General features: G+C 40.1%; 1 protein-coding gene across 1 annotated transcript in view; it reads right to left on the minus strand.

The window, feature by feature from the left end:
• Window positions 1-10,052, minus strand: part of LDLRAD3 (low density lipoprotein receptor class A domain containing 3) — a 56,351-nt gene that overhangs the window by 1,847 nt on the left and 44,452 nt on the right. The window lies entirely within an intron of this gene.

The raw sequence follows: 10,052 nt of genomic DNA on the forward strand, positions 1-10,052 counted from the left end.
CTGTAGTAGGAAGCATGTGCACTGTCATGGGTGTATCTCCCCCATCCCTACTTATCAGTCTTAATTTTTTGTTTCCAGCTGAGACACCCAGTTCCAAGGCATAAGCACATCACCTCAACTCATCAACCCAACAAAGCACACTAGAATCAGAGATTTGTAAGGCCTGATCTTTACTTTTAATGATAACTTGGTGTGCAAAGTTTACATGGACTTTTTAAAAAGGCAGCAACTACATCCTGTGCTCCACAGATCTAACAGTTCAAAATAAGCATGGGAGAAAATATAAATAGCTGCTCAATAAAGGGTGACTATTTGGATGTTTGTGATCAAAAACCTCCTGCTGGAAAAAAAAAATCAAAAGAGGAAAGGGCATTGGGACAACAAAAACAGTGAAGTAAGCCTGACAGATGTGATACTAGTAAGAGATATGGAAGTCTAGAAGCAAAGAGTGAAGTGAAAAAAGTGAATAACAATAAGAAAACAAATCCCCCAAACCAAACAAAAAACACCAGGCTACGATAGAGCAAGAGGAAGAAAAGAAAAACATGAGCTAGGCTGAAGTCATGAAAGATCACACAAGTGAGCTTCAATTTGAATTGATATAGTGAAGGAAAATGGTTGGAAATTGTCACTAAGTGGCAGGGAGCAGAAGAAGAGGCACTACCCTAAACAGCATTATCAAGAGGGATTATGAGAATAGATTAGAAGACAAGATCAGAAAAGGTACTTCAGAGAGCATATCGTATATGGAGGCACTGAGGAGTCACCTAAGTTACTGAGAATTGCTAGAGTTGGATTTGTTCAGAGTCAGAATAGAACGAGAAGGAATTCCCACCCAGACTTTGGGCCCAAAGAAGCAAAAAGGTAATGGAATGACTTTAAACAACATCTGAATGGATCTTGAAGTGCATGCAAATCTTATGAGAAAACACAATAAAAGACAACTAAATAAAAAGGAGGAAAAAGGCTCAGAGAGGCAAAATGGCATAAGCACATTGATGCAACTCTGCTGCACTTGAGGACAGTGTCAGTACTACAGAATCATGTTCCCTCAACTCCATTACAGCCCCCTGTTCACAAGGTCATGCAGCCTTTGAGTACTGCTCTCTTTTGGGGGGGAGATTTTCTGTTTCTGTGTAGGTTGTAACTTCTTATAGCCTCAGCAAGAAAAGGCCTATTGTGATATAAGACATTCATCTAACTCAAGAAAAATGAGAGGCTGAGTAGAAAACAAACAAAACAAACCCAACCCCTTGATCTCCAAAATCCACAGAATTACAAGAGGACTATCCAGCCAAATTCTTAATTTTCTACTGCAGAAGGCTGGGACAGTAAATCTTAACCTATGATTTTCCTTCCTTTTTCTTATCAACCTCTTTTTGGTCTCTCAGAATTGCAACTGAGTCACACATTTCTCTAGCAACAGGTTAACAAAATATGTATCGACTGTGTTTGGCATAATAGAAGCACCTTCCTCAAGCATCTACTCTTTGGTATCAAGATGCTTTGGATATTTCTCTCAGTGTTTCATTTTAGTAGTTCACTTCCATAGTTAAATACCAAAACACATTTTCAAGCATCACTGAAAATAACTTATGCATTAGTTAGGTAAGATAATACAAGATAAAATGGCTAATCCTAAACACCTCCATTTTACATCATAGATATTTTAGTAAATAGCATGAGATGGGAAAGAAAGATTGTTCCAGAACTAAGAGAACATGGTTATTGTTTCTGCTACTGACTGTCAAAACTACCACTCTAAAATAGATCTAATGATGCCACTACAACCACAGAACCAGATCATTTTTATGAAACCATCCACACATTTATTTGTAAGGAATGATCCATAAATGAATACCACTACCTGCAATTCTTCAGTGCAAGAAAGATCAATATATTTATGACATCCCAGTAAAATACCACAAGACTTCCATTCAACTTGGGTCACAAGTTACACCACACTGGCATAAGACTGAGAACAGGATTCCTTTGCAGACCTGATGAGACCTAATTAGTTACCATGGGATCATTCTGCACCAGCAGAGATAGTTCTCTTTATAATCTCCATTTTACTAAAAGAGAAGAAAAACGAGATAAGTGAATTAGACATCAACTTATTTTTAAAAATTTTAAGGTTATCCATCTGTTCAGGATAGCAGCATCTAGGTCCTGTACAAAAAGCCTCCATATATCCAAACAGATTAAGCAGGTTGCTGAAGAAAAAATATTTTGGGATTCAATGGAACAACTCTAGCTCTAGCACAGTCTGAAACAAAACACCTCTTTTATCTGGTTTTATGACCCTTTTCATACAACAATCCACATATCTTGCAGAGATTTTTGGTAAATTTGCAGTTAACATGTGGGTTCGGATCTAGAAGATGGTATCATTTGTTTACTAGTAATTATTCCTTTTCACATTTTTAGATCTGTTGTTTGTATTCCCATTTGATTCACTGTATCTCTGAGAACAGGAGCAATCTAAGGGCATGCCTACACTAGGGACAACAGGTCTGTGTAGAGATCTAAACCAGAAGTATAGCAGTGAAGGTACTGTTTTGAATAGTGCTATCTAATGCAGCCTTTGAACCATCTAACACAGCATTTGCTTTTGGGATCTGAATTATTATCTCCATCAATTCACTTAGTTCTCCCTTGTGTATCTCTAACACGGAGCTGCACTGAAGAGTACAGATACAACCTGTGAAGACTGTCAAGTGCTCTTTCTTGTCCCCTGGGCAGTGCTGAGTACTTTGCATGGCAACACTCCCCATGCAAATAATCCAGCTCCCTAAACATGCATAGTCTTTATGCCTTTACAGTAACAGGCATGGAGTGCAGAGATGGAGTTCTGTGTAGGAATATTCAGCTAACACCAAAAACAAAGTCTTCTTCCACCACCACAACAACCCTATTCTTGCCTTAGAGGTGGTTTTCTGGGCCAAACAGAAACAATCTTAAGGTCCATTAACAAAACACGCTCACAACTGAAATCTAGTTGTATTTTGCTTCTGCAGTGGTGTAGTTTAAACCAAGGAAAATCAACCTGCATCTAATCTCCGCGTCTAGGAAAGTAAGTAAATCCAAACCTGTAAAAGATGAAAGTAATGCTACCCAAGCTTATCAGCACTACTTGGCTTGTAGCCCTAGAGAAGGTACTTACTTCCCACTCAAGGAAAAGAAATAAACTGCCCTTAATAGTCTTCCAAAATAATGCAGCAGGTGAGATAGAGACAAACACTACTTGCGCTCCTGACCCTCTAACCAGCCATTCCAGAGCCCTGAAGTCTCTCTTCATTGGCCTTGGACTTCTGGTAGCAATCTCATCACTGCCTACCTGACAAATCACTAATGGATAGTAGTCTGAGGGTTTAACTAGGGTAGGGAGTTTTTCCTGAATGTCCTTCACCCTGCCCCGAGGGAGGCAGCAAACCTCCCTATGTAGTGGATCAGGTCTACATATTGGGCCTTCCGCTCCCATCAGAATCAAGTCCCCTACGACAAGGAGATGGAGGGTCACCACCATGGAGACTGTCAAGAAGTTAGTTACCATACAATTCTCAAAACATTTTATGACAGGAAGATGCCACAGCAAGAGTCTGATGCACTGAAAGCTCTAGGGGCTTCCACTATTATTACCCTTCTCCCAGTCACTAAATTAAAACTGTTCTGCAGAATGAAAATCTCAAATAGAAGCACCACTAAAAGGCTCTTTGGTGGACAGAGCTTATAAAATAAAGAAATAACATGTTTCAAAGAAAGAAAAACTATTGTCTTCATAACATAAATATGTGTTTGGTGCTCTTGCCAAGACCTATGACAACTATCAGCATCCCAATCTCTAGTCCCAGTGCTTGCACTGTGCCTAAGTTGCAGATAACAGTCACTGATCTTGTACCACAGCCTGCTCCCTAATCTCCCAAGAGATATTCCACTCTCCTTGTTCAAGTCATAAACAGTATTTCCTACACCAACTGCAGAAAAATTCCAGATTTTGGCTCTCTTGTTGCTGTGTATTCCATTGTGCATAAATAATGAGTAATTAGTACTGCACAGTCTTCAGAGTTAAAACAAAAAAAATGTTTTAATGGAAAAGTTAAAAGAATTGTGAAATTCAATCAGTAAGACCACTAAGCAGACTTAGTTGACTCTTAAACACTTCCAAGGATGGTGACTCCACCACTGTGGAGAATAGCCAGGGAAAAAGAAAAAGGGCCTCCTCTATCTGTAAAGAAGTAGACAAAACAATATGACACCAGCTAAGGGCCAGGGCTTTCTGTGAGCAGTACTGTGAATGTTGACAAAAATCAGAACACTGTTTATCGTGTGCTCGGTGTGTGATTGGCTACATCCTGGGAGTCCAAGGACTTTGTATGTGCCAAGGAGCAGGTGTGAGTGCTGTTTACGCTCTGTGTACCTAGGTTGCTTATTCTTAGTTCCCACTGTAAAAGTATGTAAGTGAGCATTTTCTCATAATAAGCGATTCCATTGCTTCTCACCCTGGAATCTGTGTCTTAACCACCACACACCACCTCCCTGGGCAGCCTGTTCCAGTGTCCAACCACTCTTTCAGTAAAGACATGTCCTTAGTACCTTATAATAATGGCAGTATTAGCTTTTTGGTCCACTAAATAATTAATTTATCTTTAAACCAAAACAACAACAAAGTCAACTAATCTGTATTTCAAACATTTTTTCTAGCTTAATCCTGAAGCTTCAATCCTTTTGGGCTTAATTAAATTTTTTTAAAGATTTTTCCTCTGTCAAGAAATTTTGCAAATATCTAATCAGTTAGTAGATTTTACGAAGGACAAGAGAAGTCTGCAAACAGAAAACCTGTTCCTTACTCTTCCACAGTCTCTATACACCACTTATCTAACTCACTGGGTAAATTATCTCTTATAATCTTTCAAGGCTTCAGTATAAGAAAGGGTGAGCTGCAATAATGCCAAGTAGAGAGCTTACCGGCTGATTCCTTCAGAAAACATGTTCCTCTCAAAACTGTGGCTTTTACTTAGCAACCATCTCATAAGCAAGGCATCACTACATAAAGGGATGCAATCCTGCAAAAATTCCTGTTGATCCAACAGGGCAAAAGATCTGTCCACAATGTATTTGTCCCCAAGGTCCATAGCACAGGCTATCCTGGTAGGAAAGGAATCACTGCAGCTTCCAGTTTTCTTCCAGTTTTCTAGGGTGACACTGATCTGAGGAAAGCCAGATGGCCTACCTTGGTAGAAAGGACTAACACATAAGGAGTAAACAGGATGGCACTGCTTAGCATAGATAAGGCTTGGAATGAATAGATAAGGCCTGAATTGTGAGGGAAGGTATTGTGTGGGAGGATGCTCCCACAGAAACTTGCAGAGAAGACAGGACCCTGGTGCAGACCCCAGAAAGGAATGCCAAGAGGTGAAAAGTGCACAGCGAGGAAGACATACGGCCTTCATCCCAAAGGCCCCTGCCCACGACCACCAGAAGATACTGCGCAGGTCCCACAAGGAGGAGCTCGGGGGGCAACTATGCTAATGATTAATTGCAATAACCCCTCCCTATCCTCGGACACCTAATGTATATGCAACAGTATAGATGAATATGTATTACTTTGTGGCATATAATGAACTTGCCAATAGCTCTAGGGTGTGCAGCTTGTGGAGGAGCGATCCCCCGTGCACCCAGCGCTGAATAAACACACCTTCTTTATAACCTTCTTGGTTCTAAAGTCGTGATTCCGCACGTCAACACGGCCCGGATTTAATAACCCAGGAAGGTTAGAACTGGCCCCCCTACCTTTCTAAGCTCCTGCTGCAATAGAGGAGCCTAGGTGCAGCTGGATCCAGTCCTGTACATGTCACAACTCAGACTGGGCAGCCCAGGGAGATTCAGACTGAACCCGCTTGCTTTTTAAGCTTCCTTCAGAGAGGAGCCAAAGGTGCAGCTGGGCTCAAAAACCTTCTCTTAGACCTGGTCTTTCCCAGAGAGAGTAAATGTATGATGGTCCGAGTAAAAGGGTGGTATTCTTGATCAGATTAAGGTGCAAGTGACACACAGGTCTGTTTATAACAAATAACACATTTATTACACTACTAGGAGTTAATACTGAACAACCTAAACAAAACCACCTGCATATACATATTAAGTAAGGAAAAGGGGATGAGAAGAAAAAGGTGGGGGGGAGGGAGAAAGAGATAAAGAGAGAGATGAGGACAGGAAAGTCACCAGTCCTGGTTCCAGCGCCGTTGGTCCAGCCAGCGGGGCAGGGTCGGTGTCCATGGTCAGTGTTGATGAAACTTCCCAAGCCCACCGTTGCAGCCCCCCTATTTTATAGGCCTAGAATCCTGATTTCACAAGGAGTACGCATGATTCAGCCATACATGTGTGAGCGGCAGGAGTGGACCTCTGCCCCCTCTGCCCCTCTTGTTATCTCAATCGTTGTCATTCTCTCATCAATGCAGGCCCGAGGCCTGTGCAGGCCATTACTGCAGTCTCCATCCTCCCAGGCAGACCTTTTGGGATGCATATGAGCAGGGGCTACAAGGGGGTTTCGATACCATTTCCCAAAGTAGGTCTGGAGGGCTGGTCCCTCACATAGGGTGAGGACGGATATCCTTGAAAAACACCTTGAAAGGCTGAAAAATAACCCCTCTGATATTTTATCAATAAATGAGAGCTTCCAAAAGACTAGTAAGAACACCTACATCTGGAGCATGCACAGAATGTTTCAAAATCATGTTGCAACAAAAATCAGATCCCAGACAATTACTCCCATCACCTGAGTTGGAAATTGCTTATTAAGTGCATGTGACAATAGTGCTGTTAAAAGCTGTAGCAATACAAAGCTGTATTACAGAGAACAGGGTTAAACCTGTCTGGGACTGTATCTACAGAGATAGAAAGGGACTTGCACCAAATCGGAAGAAGGTATACATCAGGATCACCAGAGTAGCTTTATAAAGAAGGTGGAAACTTAATAATCAAGAAGAAATCCTTATTTCAAAACTCCTGAGTGAAGAGCTACTAGTGAGTTCCCAGGATGGATGGGGAATAATTAAAAGCATTGAAAATCAAGAGCCTGAGAGTGCCAAAAAAAGGTTTTCAGTAAGTATTGTAAAGACCTGTGATTAGTGATCTCTTATCAACAAAGCAAAAGAATACATTATTTGTTCTCTCTCAATAGCCTAAGAGCTGTTGAGCCTGTGAACTTAATATAATTAAAATAATACACGTAACAATGCGTATTAATAATTTCACTATATATAATATAATTACATCATTATATAACAACTATGAGGTTCTGAACAAACTAGATTGGTACAATATCAGAAAGCACTAATTCCTGTGTTACAGGTAATTTGGAATTCCATGGGGAAAATACCCTACTTGCTTACCATGTCCAATTTTAAAAGTGAAGCAATGCATAAATTCAGTTACTTTATTAGACTAACTGTAGTTTAATACTGCTAACCACACAAATTCTCTTTGTAAACAAATCTAAAAGTTTTCTTAACCAAAGGATTTTTTCTTCTGCAATGAAAGGATTCTTTCTTTTTGCAACTGTATAGCAATAGTATTACACTGATATACATACAGAAATACAATTAATGGTTTGGTGTGAAATTCTTCAAGCTTTTACATACTCTGCATCTTTCATCTGATAGAAATCTTCTGTGCTCTTATTCAAAATTTGGAAAATACCTGGTAGGAATATTTCAGGGTAGTGTGTATTTCCTAATGATTTCTCCATGCATACCTACATACTATACTAAGAAATATTTCTAAAAACTAAAAAGCAAAAACAAAAATAAAAATCAGATTATGTCAGTCTTGCAGACGTTGACTGCCATTTACCTCAGCTACCCCACCATAAGACTTCTGCTGTAATTGTCAAATTGGTCAAGCAGGTATGCAGATTTAATAACTGCTGCAATTTAAAATGTGCTTGCTTCCCCTTGAAACCACTGAAGGTTAGCAAGATGACCTCACTCTAATGGAAAATCACCAGTCTGACAAGACACAAACATAGTAATTTACCTTATGGCATAGTTTAAATACCTTTCTCAGTAATACAATGCTCAGAAAAGCACTGGTTAAACAAGTTTGATCCAAACATACCTGAGGTCTATGGCAGCTGAAGGTTTGATGGAAATGAATGAACTTCACTCAGCCTTAACTTTGTCAGCTCAGTAAGGTTGGACCTGATGTCTTGAAGTGCCTATACATCTTCAGGTTTGATGGATATTTTTCTCTTCTGACTCATTCTCTCTGACTGTTTCACTCAGCAACTTTGGTACAGTAGCCAGGAGTCAGGTCACTTTAAGTGAAATGGTCAGCTTTCACAGGGAACAACAGGTGCTACAGGAAAGTTGAAAGAGGAAACCTAGGAAATAACTTTGAACTAGAAGTGAGAGTGGAGATGACTGAGGGACAAAAGACTCTTTTAGGCCACAAAGCACCAGCATAAAGTGTTTCCCATCAAACACTGAGGATTGTCACCTTGAGCAGAGTTTCTGCAAAGCTTCCTGTTCACATCAACGGCTTCAAAGAGATCAAGAACACAGGCAACATAATTATGATGTCTGTTCTCTACTGAGATATATTCTAAAGGGACTTCTAGACTAGCTGTCAGCAATCTGAAGCCCATGTGACCAATTTCCAGTTGTCTGTGAAGGAAACTGTGTTCATCTCCATTCTTCTTCTGCACTAAGATTTTTGACTAAGAACCTCAAAAGACGTGTCAAGTGGAGACAGTAATTCTGATTCTGAGCAAAACCCACTCAATAAAACCAATTACTGAAGCTGAACACAGGCCAAAGCTGCTTAGTAGAAAGCAACTGCAGGCACCTGGATTTATTTAAAAAATCTATGTATTCGGTGAAAAGCAACTAGCAGCTGAAAAGGTACTTAGTAATACAGTCCTCTTGCATTTAAAAACCACATATGTTCCTAGATTATGTTTATAACCCTACTCTAATACTCTGTCTAGACAAAAACCGCATAGAACACATAACATTCTACATACTCTCTCAGGATTAACCAATAAATCAGGTTTGCAGACTCAGAAAAATTGCATCCTTTTGAAAGTGACTTACCAAATTTCAGTAAAGGAAAGGTTTTCTGCACTTGGGAATAAAACCACGACTCTGTAAGGACAAGTACCGTGTCTAGGAAAATAATTAAACCAATATTGAAGAAATAGAATCTGTAGAGATTAAGGAGGAAAAAATGACAATTTGTGTGCTGCACACCCTCTTTTCAATGTTACATCTTGGACAAAGACTCCAAATTTGACGCTTATTGGGCAGAAAAAGTATTATGCATGCTGCATTATGCATGTGCTCATTGCACATGACTTCCACAACAGAACTGCAGCGTTATGGCATTTAACACAAAAGCATCATTCCTCTGTTCTTCTCCCACACTAGCATCTGAGAGCAAAGGAAATTGGCTTGTGTGATCTTACCTGGTCACAGGAGTTCATATCTACGTTCTTATCTTACCCCAAAGTTGCAAACCTATCTAGGCTGTAGGGTGTGGACTAGCAATTAGACAGTTTATCTGGGAAAGAGCACAAGGGAAGTCTGATCTTTTGTCCAGGACTTATGTTTTTCTATACAGTGTAACATATAAATACATAAGCCATACTTGAGGAGAATGGAATACAGAGCTGCCTCCTCCCATGCTATTTTTGCAGCATCCTTCCTTGTTGTTCTCCTCACCAGCCCAAATTCTCTACTGCAAAGGAAAACTAATGAAACAAAACAAACAAACAAACAAAAAAATCAGATGGAGAAGAGTGTTTCCAACAAGAAAGACCGAAGCTGTACTCTTGAAGGCTTTCTTTTAATGTGTTTAGTTCTTAATCAGTTTAGGATGATGCAGGAAGGTGATCCGTATGCTTGGACCAAGATTTAACTAACTGCGGTAGTGGAGGAAAGGGAAAAGCACCTTATTCTGGGTCTGAGTGGATGTAAATGCTGCATTTCTGATGGAACTCTCTGTGCATGCAAGTCCTACATCTTGGGAGGCCTTGGTAAATTAACTCCTGCTGA

Source organism: Chaetura pelagica, unplaced genomic scaffold (genome assembly GCF_000747805.2).
Source record: "Chaetura pelagica isolate M959 unplaced genomic scaffold, ChaPel_1.0 scaffold134, whole genome shotgun sequence".
NCBI classification, from domain to species: Eukaryota; Metazoa; Chordata; class Aves; order Apodiformes; family Apodidae; genus Chaetura; species Chaetura pelagica.